Source organism: Impatiens glandulifera, chromosome 1 (assembly GCF_907164915.1).
Source record: "Impatiens glandulifera chromosome 1, dImpGla2.1, whole genome shotgun sequence".
Lineage (NCBI taxonomy): Eukaryota > Viridiplantae > Streptophyta > Magnoliopsida > Ericales > Balsaminaceae > Impatiens > Impatiens glandulifera.
The window spans coordinates 15,664,665-15,681,055 of record NC_061862.1 but is presented as its reverse complement, the minus strand read 5'-3'; the positions used below and the strand labels follow the sequence as shown (position 1 = coordinate 15,681,055).

The 16,391-nt window shown below is 36.1% G+C and overlaps 1 pseudogene; it reads right to left on the bottom strand.

Moving 5' to 3' along the window:
• Window positions 1–367: 367 nt before the first annotated feature.
• Window positions 368–1,230, bottom strand: LOC124922546 (annotated as a pseudogene).
• Between the last annotated feature and the right edge of the window lie 15,161 nt (window positions 1,231–16,391).

Sequence of the window (16,391 nt, the reverse complement as noted above, 5' to 3'; positions counted from 1 at the left end):
CTCAATTGAAGCAGAACATTATACTACAATTTGGGGATATTGATGCAGAAACTAATTCTTATACCAAATGAAAAATCTCGATCATATCCAAAAAATAATATCAGCTTGCCCCAAAAAAAACCCTTAAACCAAATAATGTTTTGAGGTGCAATGGAGCGAACCTTCATTCATTTTCCGTCAAGAAAGAGTTTCATTGATAAACTAATTAAAGAAACATGATTATTGATTGACTCGAATACATTGATTGATCAAACAGGGTATGAAAGTTTAGGAAATTAGGGTTTGTCTGAGCCATTAATTATTAGAAATGAAATGAGATGAGAAGAACTGACCGACCTGAGGATGATTTGGATGGAACGGTGTGGTGGATTTCACTCTCCGATCACACTTCTCCTCTTAACTGGCGCAGAGCTCCGACCGACCGAGAAGAGAGACGCGGAGGATTCGGTGGTGGAGGAGTGTATTGATACTTTTAATTGCAAGGCACTCAATAGCTATATCATCCCCAAATGCAGCAGCATGACCAGCTCGGTTCTCATCTACCGTTAATAAACCCTCCTCTGTATATTGCAGAGTGATGATGTTGAATTCGTCGTCTGGACAACCTGAGATGGACATGTACTTTGCCCAACTAGGACCATCATCAACAGCATCACATCTCTCTTTGTAAATAGATAGACTCAGCAGCCATTTCTCTTCCTATAATCAAACAAACAATATCATGATTTGTTCGAATTTCTTAATAACAGATAAATCCAGCAAATGTCTCAAGATCCAACATAAATAAATATTATAAAACAATCAAGAACTTCTTTACCTCTGCAATCCCAGCTGAACAAGTTCGTCAATGGCTGCATCCAAGGATTCACGATCTGCCTTCTTAGCCAATAACTTAACCTCCTGAACAACGTGAATCCCCCAACCAAACTTCAGATCCGGTGAATACAGATGCTTTATAGCCGCATCTATCGCTTTTCTCTCATCCCCGCTAACAGATTTAAGATCTTCCAAGAACCTCCTCACGGTCCTACGCCGGAGTTCTCTCCCGTTTTCCAAAGATCTCATCGATTTCTGAGACGCCGTGAAGAGACAGTTACCGTCCGCCTCTACATCTCCTCCGTGCGTTAGCCTAAAAATTGCCGATCTGATCTGAGACGAAGAAGAATCTCCACCTGGATGCTTCCAGATGACACCTTTGGTGTAAAGTCGTTTCAAATGGCGTCTGTTGAATCAAGTTTTATAACTCAAAATCGCCATCATCATCATCATCGGAGTCCACTGCGTAAAACTGCTGAGAAGGGAGAAATATGAAAGATACAAACAACGGCTTCCTTGTATTTATAGCTTTAAAATGTAGAACGCGTACTAGCGTAGGATTCACGTGCCGGTTATTCCACGCGGTGAATCATTTTATTTATCGCTAATATTTTTTATTTTAACCCCTTAATTTTTAAAACATAACTTTTTACACTTTAAAAAAAATATATATTTTATTGATAAATTTATATTAAACTTTTAACCTATATTTTTTCTTCTTGATAAAATTGTCAAATCATGCATTAGTTTCACTTCATGACACATTTCCAAATATTATATCTTATTTTATTTTTGTATTAAGTGTACGTGGTTCATTTTTATCCGTTTATTGAACAAAATGTATATTTAAATCGTTATCGTCGGTTTATTAAATTTTAACAGTCAATTTGATCGGTTCTATTTGAACGGTTAGAAGATTCGATTCCGTCAGTTTAATCGGTTTGATCCATTGACGAATTTCTCTAAACAAATTAAAAGAATATATAAATATTACGAATAAGAATAAGGTTGGGAAAATAATTTAATAATTTATAACATGATTTCAAAAAACACAAATGTATTATGCTAAGATATTTTTTTTTATTAAACATCACACTAAGAGAAACAGTTTCCCAAACTAATCTTGTTTGGCGTTCATTTTCCCAAACAAAGTAGTTTACTATTCAAACTCAATTTTTTTTTTTACATTTCAAATTTATTATATATATATATATATATATTTAAATTATTATTTATATAAACTAAATTATTTATATTTTGATATATATTTTAAATTATTATTTTTATAAATTTAATTATTTATATTTTGATATATAATTTAAATTATTTTTTTTATAAATTTAATTATTTATATTTTAATATAAATATTTAATGGTTCCTTAACTTAAGACATATTTTTTTACAACCCTTAAGTTAAGAAGATAACACATTAAAAATTGATAAAGTTTTTATTGTAAAATTATATCATAATAAAAAGTTGTCAAAATTATTTTAATAAAAGACAACCCAATAAATATAAATAATAATTTGAATGAAAAGTTGTCAAAATTATTTTAATAAAAGACAACCCAATAAATATAAATAATAATTTGAATGAAAAGTTGTCAAAATTATTTTACTAAAAGACAACCCAATAAATATAAATAATAATTTAATTTGAATAGTAAAAAAAATAAATTTATGGGGATGAAAATCATACTGTCACATATATATATGTAAATATATATATATATAATAAATTTGAAATATAAATATATATATATATATATTAAAATATAAATAATTAAATTTATAAAAAAATAATTTAAATTATATATCAAAATATAAATAATCAAATTTATAAAAAATAATAATTTAAAATATATATCAAAATATAAATAATTTAGTTTATATAAATAATAATTTAAATATATATATCTATATATATATAATAAATTTGAAATATAAAAAAAAAATAATAAAATAAAATAACTGAGTTTAAATAGTAAACTAGGTTAGTTTGGAAATAAATGAACAAACTAGGTTAGTTTGGAAATAAATGAACAAACTAGGTTAGTTTGGGAAAGTGAACGCCAAACAAGGTTAGTTTGGGAAACTGTTCACACTAAGAGAGTTCACACTAAGAGAGTGTGAGTCAACAATTTTTAAAATTAAATTTATTCCGTACTAATAATAGTTAATATCATTGATAATCTAATAACAAGTCTTTACATTTATGGTATTATCTTATTATTATTATTATTTTAAATGTGTGTTATTACCTAATAACTATAGTGTATATTACTAATAGTTGGAGTAGTATGTCGGTTTAATGTTTGATTTTCGTTATTTTCTTGTTATAAGAAACACAATCAAGGATAAGTATCATATACATGTAGTGGACGAGTTCTAGATGATCTTCATGAAGCAACGGTTTTCATCAACATCGACTTATTTGCGGATTTTCATCAAATAAGGGTCAGAGAAGAGGACATCCACAAGATTGTTTTTAAACTTATTCTAGACTTAATTAAGTCAGAGTAATGATATTCGAATTATCAAATGCACCTGCAACATTCTAAGGCCTGTTTGGATTATTTAAATAAATCAAATTCAAAAAACATTATTTCACTCCCTCTTTTCCATCACATCACATAATTTATTAACCAAAATATTAAAATTCTTTTTATTTTAAATTAAAATGGAAAAAACAGACGAAAATATGGTTTCGAATCTAAACCAAAATAGGGTTTCTAATGTTCAACGCCTATTTATAATTTCGAATGAGAAAGAAAGTCGGCGCATCAAAGAAATAAGTCATCAGTTGTCGAATTTAAATGAACAAAAGATATTTTAGAAATATCCCTTTTAGGAAACAAAAGAGAAAGCGAATAGGGTGGGAAGATAAACTTTCTTCCTGTACTTGAGAGATGACAAACATTCATATTGTAGTCAAAGCCAGCCCCGTTTAAACTGTGTTCAATACAAAATCTGGAAAGCAAGCTCGACCAACAGGTAAAAAAAGAATGATTTTTTTTCTTTCTTCTACAAAGGTCCCATAGGATTAGTGACCTTATTTTTATTGCCCTTTTTAGAGAAGATTTATCCTTGAGAAAAATGTGTAGGCCTTGTTTGAGGAAGAGGTTTTTTTAGATTTTGTCTGGGTTTTATCCAAAAAAACTCTTGTTTAATAAAAAGTAGGAAAAAATTGGTTTTTAAAATTTAAAAACTAATTTGCCCTTTAACTTTAGAAGATATGATGTAGGTGAAAGAACGATGGTTTAAAGAGAGAAGATAAAATTAGAGGGTAATTTTGATATTTAAATGATAAAATTATTTGATTTGATGGTTGATAAAATGTTTGGGTTTTGGGATAAAAACGGTTTTATCCCAAAAACTCCATCACACTTCTAAGGTGAATCGAAAATTTGAAAAATCATTCTCCTTTCAATTTTCAATATACTTAAAAAGTGATTTTTCCTATACATTTTTTTAAATTTTTTTTTACGGTTCTCTAGGGAAATTTGATGAAATGGCCCCCATAACAGGGGAAATTCCAAAAAGGGCCCCCGCCTACTAAAGTTGGCAAAAAGGGCCCTTTTGCCCTGCGAAATGTCGGAAATACCCCTTCGGCGCCATTTCTTACGCTCAAAGACGCGAATTACCAATCACGCGATTTAATCTAAATCGCGTGAGTTCATCACCGCGATTTAGATGAAACGCGTGATTCGTAGTTCGCGTTTTTAAATGTACGTGAATTACCAGCCACGCGTTTCTTCTAAATCGCGGTGATGAACTCACGCGATTCAGATTAAATCGCGTGATTGGTAATTCGCGTCTTTAGTCGTATATATAATTTTTCGGCCCTAATTTTAAACAAAACCACCCCGATTCTCCCTCCCACTCCGACTTCCAAAACCACGTCTTCTCAACTGCCGACTTCCTTCAACATCGATCAAGATCATCGTTCACTCAACATCGTTCCTCTTTCAACGTCATCGACTTTCCACTCTATTCGACATCGTCGTCTTTTTCCGCCGTCTATTCGACATATTCCGGTAAGTTTAGGGCTTTAAGGGTTAGGGTTAGGTTTTGGAAGTGTATTATGCCGTTTATATTGATTTATATTGATGTATTTAGGGTTTAGGGTTTGGTTCTGGTTTCGTTTATGTGTGTAAATGCTTTTAGTGTATATAACGAGTATTGTATCAATGTTCTTATTCTGCATGCATGCATTTCACGTTTATTCATTCATTTCTCGTTTAAGAAATGGCATTTTCGTGTTTGTTATGTTCTTGTGAAGAAATGGTTTTTTTGTGTTTTCTTTGACTGTGTAGGCTTAGGGTTTAACTTTTGCTGCTTTACTGCATAATACACTGCTTAATTTTCGTCTGTTCTTATTCTGCTTTACTGCTTTACGTTTAATAGAATGCCAATGAGACAGGATGAGTTGTTGATTTAAGAAATGACACATCATATGCTTAATGTATTTAGAACTGTCCATTACTGCACCTTAATGTATTACTGCACCTTTACTGCACCTTAATGTATTAAGAAATTTGCAAGCATCTCTCAATGGTTAATTCGATTTGCTTATTCCCATCTTGTTCATTGTTTTGTAGATGGAGTCCACTACAATACCCGAGTTTGCTGGGAGGGTATCCTGGAAAACCAATATGGGAAATATTGCTGCCAAGTTTGCCAAGATGAATCTAACTGAAAGGGTAGAGGAAACCCAATTCAGATTCTTATTCAAAGGGCACCCGTTACTGCGTTTCTCAGGAATGATTATACACCACATGCTCCTCAGGAAGTCCAGCTCAAATTCTATGGAGATGAAGTTCCTTGTGAATGGAGAAGAGCTGTGCTTCGGGATGAGGGAGTTTACATTGGTTACAGGTCTCAATTTTGGGAAATTCCCTACTGAGCAAACAATTTTCAACCAGGTTGAAGAATCTCCAACTTTGGTTCTTAAATATTTTAAACGTATTCCACTTATTAGAATAGGAGACCTTCATTCAAAATTCCTGTCCTGCTCTGATAGGGAAGATGCATGGAAATTGGGGCTGGTATACCTTGTTTCCCATTATCTCTTTGCCCTTGACCCGAGGAGGATAATAAATATGAAACTCTTCAGCATGGTCGATGACATCGACACCTTCCTCAATTTTCCATGGGGAAAGGTGGCCTTTAGAGCAACCATGAAGGGTTTGACCAGAGACCTTGATCGCTACAGGAAGCTGTATCTGCAGAAGAAGGATGCCGCCTCGGGGAAGAAGAACAAAGACAAAGACAAAGATGTTTCTTATACCGTATATGGGTTCGCACTAGCCTTACAAGTGTGGACTTATGAGGTGATCCAAACGTTTGTCCCCAATCTTGCAATTAAAACGACGCTTCAAACTGAAGAGCCTGTCTGCCTAAGAATAATACAGTACAAATCAAAAAGGAAGAGCACTGCCTCTGATCTTTAAACTGCCCTGCAAGGCACGATTGTTAAGAAAATGGAATTGTCTGAAGAAGAGAAGATCTTATATGCTGGGGATGACTTTGAAGATATGGGAGGTAATGTTTATGATGTCTTTTTTGATCTTGACTGCAGAAAGAGGAAATTTGGAGATATTGACGATGGAGTTCCTCATAAAAAAACTGTCATGAGGAAGAAAAGACAAATTACTCCAGCCAAAGCCAAACCTTCCACAAGAAGAAGAACCCGCAACCCTACCCCCAGCACCAGCACCAGCACCAGCAGCTCTTATTCTGTCGAGAGCGCCACGAGTAGAAAAGACGAAGAAGAAGAAGACGAAGACGAAGAATCCTCTCCCCCAACTCCAACAACAACAACTCCCCACGATAGATGTAGATTGGATCAACTTACGAAGGAGCTAAATGAATTCAAAACTGTAATGAGAAACGAAATGACTCTCTTCAAAACTGAAATAAGAAATGAAATAAGTCTCATCAAAACCGAAATGAGAGATGACATAATTCTCATTAAACGGATGTTAAAGCAACTACAGCAAGGGGAGAAAAAGAAGGAGAATGAAGAAGAAAAGGACGAGGGGGATTTTGAGGTGAACACTGAGGACAATGATGTGGTGATTTTGGAGAAAGACAATGCTGTGCTTGTGGAGGAGAATGAAGTTGAGGTATGTATTTCTTGTATTTCCTTGAATTTGGATAATTGGTGCATTTCTTGCATTTCGACTAATTGAAGGCTTTTCTGTTTATTGTAGGATGGACAAGAGGAAGACAATGATGTGCTGATTTTGGAGAAAGACAATGTTGGGCTTGTGGAGGATAATGAAGTTGAGGTATGTATTTCTTGCATTTCCTTGCATTTGTATAATTGGTGCATTTCTTACATTTCGACTTATTGAAGGCTTTTCTGTTTATTGTAGGATGGACAGGAGGAAGACAATGTTGGGCTTGTGGAGAAAAATAATGTTGAGGAGGACAATGAAAATGAAGAGAAGACAGTTGAAGATGGTGTTAAAAATACTGAGGTATGCATTTCTTGCATTTGGTGCAATTCGCGCACTTTTCCTAATTCTTGCATTTGGACTAATTGAAGGGCTTTTCTGTTTATTGTAGGATGGACAGGAAAAAGACATTGTTGGGCTCTTGGAGAAAACCACTGTTGGGGAGGACAATGAAAATAAAGAGCAGACAGTTGAAGATGGGGAAAAAAATTTCGAGGTATGCATTTCTTGCATTTGGTGCAATTCGCGCACTTTTCCTATTTCTTGCATTTGGACTAATTGAAGGGTTTTTCTGGTTTTTGTAGGATGGGCCGTTGTTGGAGATGGAGAATGTTGGGAATTTGGAGGAGAAGACAGTTCAAGATGGGGAAAAAAATTTCGAGGTATGCATTTCTTGCATTTGGTGCAATTCGCGCACTTTGCCTATTTCTTGCTTTTGGACTAATTGAAGGGCTTTTCTGGTTTTTGTAGGATGGGCCGTTGTTGGAGATGGAGAATGTTGGGAATTTGGAGGAGAAGACAGTTGAAGATGGGCAAAAAAATTTCGAGGTATGCATTTCTTGCATTTGGTGCAATTCGCGCACTTTGCCTATTTCTTGCTTTTGGACTAATTGAAGGGCTTTTCTGGTTTTTGTAGGAAATGGAGAATGTTGGGAATTTGGAAATGGAGAAGACAGTTCAAGATGGGGAACACAATACTGAGGTATGCATTTCTTGCATTTGGTGCAATTCGCGCACTTTTCCTATTTCTTGCATTTGGACTAATTGAAGGGTTTTTCTGGTTTTGTAGGATAGGCCGTTGTTGGAAATGGAGAAGACAGTTCAAGATGGGGAACACAATACTGAGGTATGCATTTCTTGCATTTGGTGCAATTCGCGCACTTTTCCTATTTCTTGCATTTGGACTAATTGAAGGGTTTTTCTGGTTTTTGTAGGATGGGCCGTTGTTGGAAATGGAGAAGACAGTTCAAGATGGGGAAAACAATACTGAGGTATGCATTTCTTGCATTTGGTGCAATTCGCGCACTTTGCCTATTTCTTGCATTTGGACTAATTGAAGTGCTTTTCTGGTTTTTGTAGGAAATGGAGAATGTTGGGAATTTGGAGGAGAAGGTGGAGGAGCAGGTGGAGGAGCAGGTGGAGAAGCAGGTGGAGAAGCAGGTGGAAGATAATGAAGATGATGTTGAAGAGAAGGTTGAAGAGAAGGTGGAAGAGGAGGTGGAAGAGGAGGTGGAAGAGAAGGTTGAAGAGAAGGTGGAAGAGGAGGTGGAAGAGGAGGTGGAAGAGAAGGTTGAAGAGAAGGTGGAAGAGAAGGTGGAAGAGAAGGTGGAGGATAATGAAGATGAGGTATGCAATTCTTGCATTTGGACTAATTGAAGACTTTTGTTGCCTAATTCAATGATTTCTTTGTAGGTGGACGATGATTTCGTTGTGCAGAGGGGTAGGAAGGGGGTGCAGAGGGGTAGGAGGGGGGTGCAGAGGGTGGAGGATAATGAAGATGAGGTATGCAATTCTTGCATTTGGACTAATTGAAGACTTTTGTTGCCTAATTCAATGATTTCTTTGTAGGTGGACGATGATTTCGTTGTGAAGAGGGGTAGGAAGGGGGTGCAGAGGGGTAAGAGGGGGGTGCAGAGGGGTAGGAAGGGGGTGCAGAGGGGTAGGAGGGTGGTGCAGAAGAAGGTGGACGATCATTTCGTTGTGCAGAAGAAGGAAGAGAAGAAGGAGGACAAGCGGATAGATGAGGATGTGGTGGTACTGGAAGATGCATCCCACATCCTATTTAAGAGAAAGAGGACGGCGTCGAAAGCTTTACTTAGTCCCTACATCGTCCCTCGTCCAAGAAAGAAGACGATTGTTCTCGATCCTATGTCGACTTGTAATGAGAAACTGAGGAAAGAGTTCAAGAAAGAATTTGCGAAAGGGGCTAGATTTAAAGAGGTTCAACTCCCTGATGGTGCTGGAGACCTTAAGTTCTTCACTACAATTCTGAGGTTAAATAAGTGACTAACTGATGTGGAGATGAATGCAGCAATTTGTCTGCTAAGAGCAAGAGCATTCGCCTACCCTAAGTCGTACCCGACGGATTTCACCATCTTAGATTGCCAGTTTGGCCCTTTGATTACTTCATACTATGACGATTTTGTTGCTGACTCGGTTGATCCAGAAAAACCAGCTGGCCATACTTTCTCTGAAGTCTTTTACCACTACCACTGGGGTAGAGAAGATAAACATATGCCCGGTTGGAGCAGTGTTGATGTTATTTACTTCCCCCTCAACCTCAACAACCTACACTGGGTACTGTGTGTTATTCGATTGCAAGAATGGAGAATTGATGTTTATGATTGCGATCAGACAATTTTCAAGGATGAAGAATTCGGAAAATACATGAAAGCCATTTGTGAGATGTTGCCGCCCTTCCTTCATAAAGCAATGTCTAAAGTTGAAATGGCCAGGTATCCTAACATGATAAATGAAACTTTTAGATTTCATAGAATCCCACACCCTGAAGTACCAAAAGCAGAATGGAGTGGGGACTGTGGCGTTTTTGTATTAATGTATTTAGAGTACCTGACTGCTAAACTTGGTCTAGAACATTGCATATCAAAGAATATGCAAGTATATAGAGAAAAGTGGGCAGTCAGGTTGTACCACCAGATTTTAGAGCCATGAAGTTGTTTGTAAACACTGAATTATTGTTGTATATTGTTTTGTAAACACTGAATTATTGTTGTAACATGTTTTGTAAACACTGAATTATTGTTGTATATTGTTTTGTAAACACTGGATTATTTCACGTGTATTGTAATATAATTCACGTGGTAATAGGTATCATAAAATTCACGTGTTTATATAATTCACGTGGTTGTAATAGGTATCATGAAATTCACGTGTATTGTAATATAATTCACGTGAATTATGTAAACACGTGTATTACGTGTATTATGTTCTGGAATATCCCAATATAATTCACGTGGTTGTAATATAATTCACGTGTATTGTAATACGCGTGATTCATAACTCACGTGTATTACAAAATGACTCACGCGTATTGTAATATTACAATACACGTGAATTATATTACAATACACGTGAATTATATTACAATACACGTGAATTAGCATTGTGCAATATATATGCGTGAGTCACTCACTGTATGGCCAACCTGTATGGAAATATCTGTATACAACTTCCAATCAGCATACAATATTCGAAAACCAACAACAATCAATCAGCATACAATATTCGAAAACCAACAACAATAATCAGTATACAATATTCAAAATTGCACAGACAATATTCATGTTTGTGGCTGAGATGATGGCGGCTGAGATGATGATGCTCTTGCAGCTCTTGCAGTAGAGGGTGCAGGCATTACTGATTTGCATGTTGCCCTGTTGTGACCCTGACCACCACATGAGCTACATCTTCTCGGCACCTTACGAATTTCACATTGGGATGACCTACGCTTTGTTTGAGGTCGCCCTTTCTTAACCTTAACAGGTGGTTTAAGGCACACTCGTTGCTTGATATGTTCTGGAATATCCCAATACTCTTCATGACAAACTGGATATATTGTTTCCGCATAAGCATTGACCCACATTTCACTTGAGTAATACCTGAAAGATAACAATTGAACATGTGAGAAATAAAGTTAGAACAATTCAATAGCAAATAATCTAAAGTAAACCTTGAGCAGAACTCATAGGCATCCAATCTATGGGTACGGGAAGCAGCCAGGGCATGAGTGCAAGGAAGACCAGATACATCAAATACCCTACAACTACAACTCATTCCTCTCAAGTCAACTTTATAATCAGATTCACCGTCATGGACATAAAACTCGAAACGGTTAAGTGGATGAACGTTATATAATCTGGCCTTCTCAGCTTGATCACGTAAGAACTTTTCATAATAAGAAGATAAACGTTCATTGTGATTGGAAGCTTTTTCTCTTCGACTGTTAAACCAATCTTGTAATGTGAATCTTAAATAATCAGCTAAGATTGATATGGGATACTTTCTAGCTTCCCTACTTTGACTATTGAAGCTCTCAGCGTAATTGCTTGTCATTTGATTGTATCGTTTACCCGGAAAAAATGCACGACTCCATCTCTCAAACCCAATATCTGCCAAATACATAGCAATACGAGGGTCCTTAGCATTGATCTTGTCAAAATGCTGATTAAACTTCAAGATTGTGTATGCTTGAGAAGCCAAACCAAACTCGGCGTGGCAGTGATCGGTTTTGAATTTGGCCATAATATTCATCTTGATGTGATATGTGCACGCACCGTGGTCAGCTTCTGGAAAAACAGCACACAAGGCATTGGCGATGCTTGGGTGTCTATCAGATACAAACACGAGATCATCAACCAATCCAATTGCATCTCTAAGTTTTTGCATGAAATAAGTCCAGGAGTTGTTATTTTCAGAATCAACAACGCCGAATGCAACAGGATAGAGTTGTTCATTCGCATCTAATGCTATCGCCACCAATAGTTGACCTCCAACCTTGTGCTTAAGAAAACTGGCATCGACGCACAATACTGGACGACAACAGTTTTTGAAACCCCTAATTGAGCAGCCTAAGGACATGAACATATACCTGAAATGACCGTGCTCATCCGTCTGGATGTCTGTTATGGTACCCGGATTGTTCTTCTCCAACATGTACAGGTATGATGGCAATTTACCGTAAGAATCTTCTACAGTTCCTCGCACCGCCATTAGGGCCTTTTCTCTAGACCGCCAAGCCTTATTATAAGACAACTTTATTCCATAAGTAGTCTGTATGTCTTCCATTATTTTCTTGGGCATGTGGTCATGGTGATGGTCCATGTACTTGCTCTTCATGCATTCGCCAAACACCCATGCTGGTGCTGGCCTTTGATTCTCTTGCCTCGTCACAATTGAACAGGTATGATCTTTTACGAATTTACGAATCTCAAACATTTCCGAGGAATTTACTCTGACAGCACGCAGTCTCCACTTGCAATTCTTATCCAAACATTTCACAACCCAAAGTTCTTTTTTTGACTTCACCACTTTGAATTCAAAATGATTAGTCATGGCATATTTATATAACCTCAGCTGAAGTTCTTTTTTATTCTCAAACAAAGAACCGACTTCCAATCCGATTCCGGTACTTACTGCCTCATGTAAAGGATTTTCACTACTTGGTATGCTACTAGCAACCCATTCACTGCAGCTTGGTTGAGTACGAACAACAACATTGTTTTGTTGTGTACTAGGAACCCAAGAACCGCTTGGATTTGGATTGGTACTAGGAACCCAATCAGAACTACTAGGTTGGGTAATAGGAACCCAATCATCATCAGCATCATCCCCCACATTCAGACGCAAATGTTCATCTTCAATGTCATTTTCAAAGAAAACCTCACGCTGCATCGGGAAGACGTCGGGGTCATCAAATTCTGGAACCGCTACACTTTCTTGAGTTGGTAGTGACTTCTCTACTAAGGATACACACAATGGAGTGCGGTTGTGGACTGAAACTGCTTCATGTAAAAAGAACTCCACATCCACATCTTTTTTTATATCAGTTATATAAGAAAATTTGGCAATCATGCCAGGAGCATTATACTTGGCTTGAAGCAATAAATCATATCTAGATTTGTCAACATCGGTAGCAGAATAAATTTGATCAACTAATTGGGCATAAGTAGAATTTTGGGGAACAATCATACCGCTGTTTGACTTTGCAGAAAAATGAGTAAGATCATCCGTAGTTTTCCACTCTCCATCAAAGTAAAGAAGTACAGGTACTTGAGCTGCAATTGAAAACAGTTCAACAACATCACAAGAATTGAAAACAGTTCAACAACATCACAAGAATTGAAAAAAGTTCAACAACATTACCATAACCGAGGAGAGTTTGCTCGTAGAGCTTCAGGAAATCCAATGCCGCAACTTTTTACCATAAGTTTGCTTCAATGAATCTAATGGGATAAGAGCTCCCTATCCAATAGGTCCATTGAAGCAAACTTGTGGTTAATTCTTGGAACATTGTATCTCCACGAAACATACCAGTAAACTCTACCTCAATACTAGAATAACAAGATAGTATTGAGTGAAATCAGCTACACTATGCCAGCATGCAAACCCTAAACCTTAATACTAGAATAACAAGATAACTCAAGAACTGTGGAACTTAAACAAAAAGGTCTTGTAACTATAAGAACTATGGAACTTAAACAACGTACTGATAAACAAATTCCAAGACAATAACTCAATAAGACTTTCTATGCACTAAAACAAAGCTAATACCCAAATCAAAGCCTCGTTTGAGGAAGGGTTATTTAGATTTAATCAAATCATTTCAATCATCCACAAATTACCCTTACTTTATTTGAATAGCATTTTAAATATTAAATAAACATACCCATTTTGAGAACGAAGAATAGTGGGTAAGCTGCTGCTGCTCGTGGTCGAGTTCTTCAGGGTATCGTGGTGTCGTCGTAGTCGTCCGCTGCTGCTGCTCGTGGTCGAGTTCTTCAGGGGAGGGTCGAGTCGGAGTGGCGAAAGCGAGAGAAGAGAGAAGGGGAAATTAAGGATTCGTGGTTTTGTTATAAATTAGGGCACAAAATTAATATATACGATGAAAGACGTGAATTGTTATTCACGTGTTTCATCTAAAACACGTGAATAAACTCACGCGTTTTAATGTGAAATGCATTCACGTGTTTCATCTAAAACACGTGAATAAACTCACGCGTTTTAATGTGAAATGCATTCACGCGTTTCATCTAAAACGCGTGAGTTTATTCACGCGTTTTAGATGAAACACGTGAATAGCAACATTGTTCCTTGTTGTTTGAGTTATGTGGCGAATATGCGTGAATAACAACATTGTTCCTTGTTGTTTGAGTTATGTGGCGAATAACAACATTGTTCCTTGTTGTTTGATTATACACAATACGCGTGAGTTATGAGGATAAGTTATGATATTGTTAACATAAAAAATAAAGCATAAACAGAAGAATATTCAGTAATATAAACCACCATAAATCATAAATATCCAAATTAAGTATTGTTATAAACCATAAATATCATAAATATCATAAATATCATAAATAACCCATAAATAGAAGAAGAACAATAAGTCTAAACAACTCCAAATTAAGTAAGCAAATGCTGCAAATCACAAGCAGCAACAGATTGAAGCAACTTTGTATGAGGAACAACATGTTCATCTAATATGCTTGACATAGCAGCCGCTGTCTCAAAAAGTCAATTGTCGGGGAGAACATCAAAATCCTTTTCAATTGATCGATACCTGCTGTCTATCTCGAAGTATACTATTATAGTTTTCGCATCCCTTGGCTCAGCAAATGGATAATCTGGATTATCCGATTCTTTAATACTACCACCTCCAGCAACTATTAACTCAATGAGATCCTGTTTGTAAAGTGTGTTGAAATTCCCTACAAATATAAAAATGTAACCGTCGAACAGTTTCGAACGCTGAAAAACCAACAAAGAAGATAATTTCAGTTATCATGCAAAATAAGAAAAAGTACAGATAGGAGGAATAATACCAAACTCACATTATTCAACAACAGAAGTCTGCCTTTTCTAGGACCACCTTGGGCTCCATGATTATCATGTTTAACCTCATAAGGTTCCTCATCAACACAGTTTTCGGTTTTCAATGATGATTTTATCCCTAAACAAATGTGTATGAAAATAATTTTTAAACTAATTTAACAGACATATGTATGAAAATAATCGTGTTAACAGAGACTCACAATCAATAGTAAGGACCCATTTCCCGTTCAGAATTGCCTTCAATACTTTTTGAGTTCGGCCGCATGCACCATTGGGATCAGTGTAAGCAATAACATGAGTTACATCTTCTCTCCACTTCGGAGACACCCTTGCACCAAAAGTGCGAGCAAATTCAACTATCAACAACTGTGTAAAACAATAATATAATGGTTATTACATACAAAACTAGTTAATATGGACATAGTAGAGAGAATAGAACATACATTATTTTCAGGTGATAATTGATTGGGACATAAGGTCATAACAGTGTTTGTTGCCTGCATATTATAAAAAAAAAGAGTTGAACGAACTGAGAAAACAATTTTATTAACAACCATTTTAATACATACCATTTTGTTGAACGAACTGAGAAAACCACAACGGCAGCTCCTGATCTAAATACTACAATATCCATCATTATAAACAGCAGAATATACATCAATAGCTAACCATACAATATTCATGTAATTGAAAATCAACAATCAATCAGTATATATAGGAAAACCAAACCTTAAACCCTAAATACAACAATATCCATGAATATAAATGGCAGAATATACATCGAAACCTAACCCTAAACATAAATACTATAATATCTATCAATATAAATGGCAAAATATACATCAAAACCTAACCCTAAACCTAAATACATCAATATCCATTATAAACAGCATAATATACATCAAAACCAAACCCTAAACCTAAATACATCCATATAAATGGCAGAATATACATCGAAACCTAACCCTAAACCCAAATACTTCGATATACATAGGAAACTGCATAATATACATCAAAACCAAACCTTTACCCCTAAATACACCAATATCCATGAATATAAACGGTAAATATACATCAAAACCTAACCCTAAACCTAAATACTTCGATATACATAGGAAACGGCATAATATACATCAAAACCAATCCTTTAACCCTAAATACATCCATATCCATGAATATAAACGGTAAATATACATCAAAACCTAAGTCTAAACCCTAAGCCCTAAACTGACCTGATGATGTTGAAGAACGATGATGTTGGAAGGATCTCGATGATGTTGAGGAACGATGATGTTGAGGAACAATGATGTTGAGGAACGCTGATGTTGAGGAACGATGATCTTGATGGATGTGGGAATGGAAAGTCGGCCGCAGTCAGAGTGGGAGGGAGAATCGGGGAGGTTTTGTTTTAAATTAGGGCCTGAAAATTATATATAAGACTAAAGACGCGATTTACCATGGACGCGATTTAATCTAAATCGCGTGAGTTCATCACTGCGATTTAGATTAAATCGCGTGCATGGTAAATCGCGTACATTTAAA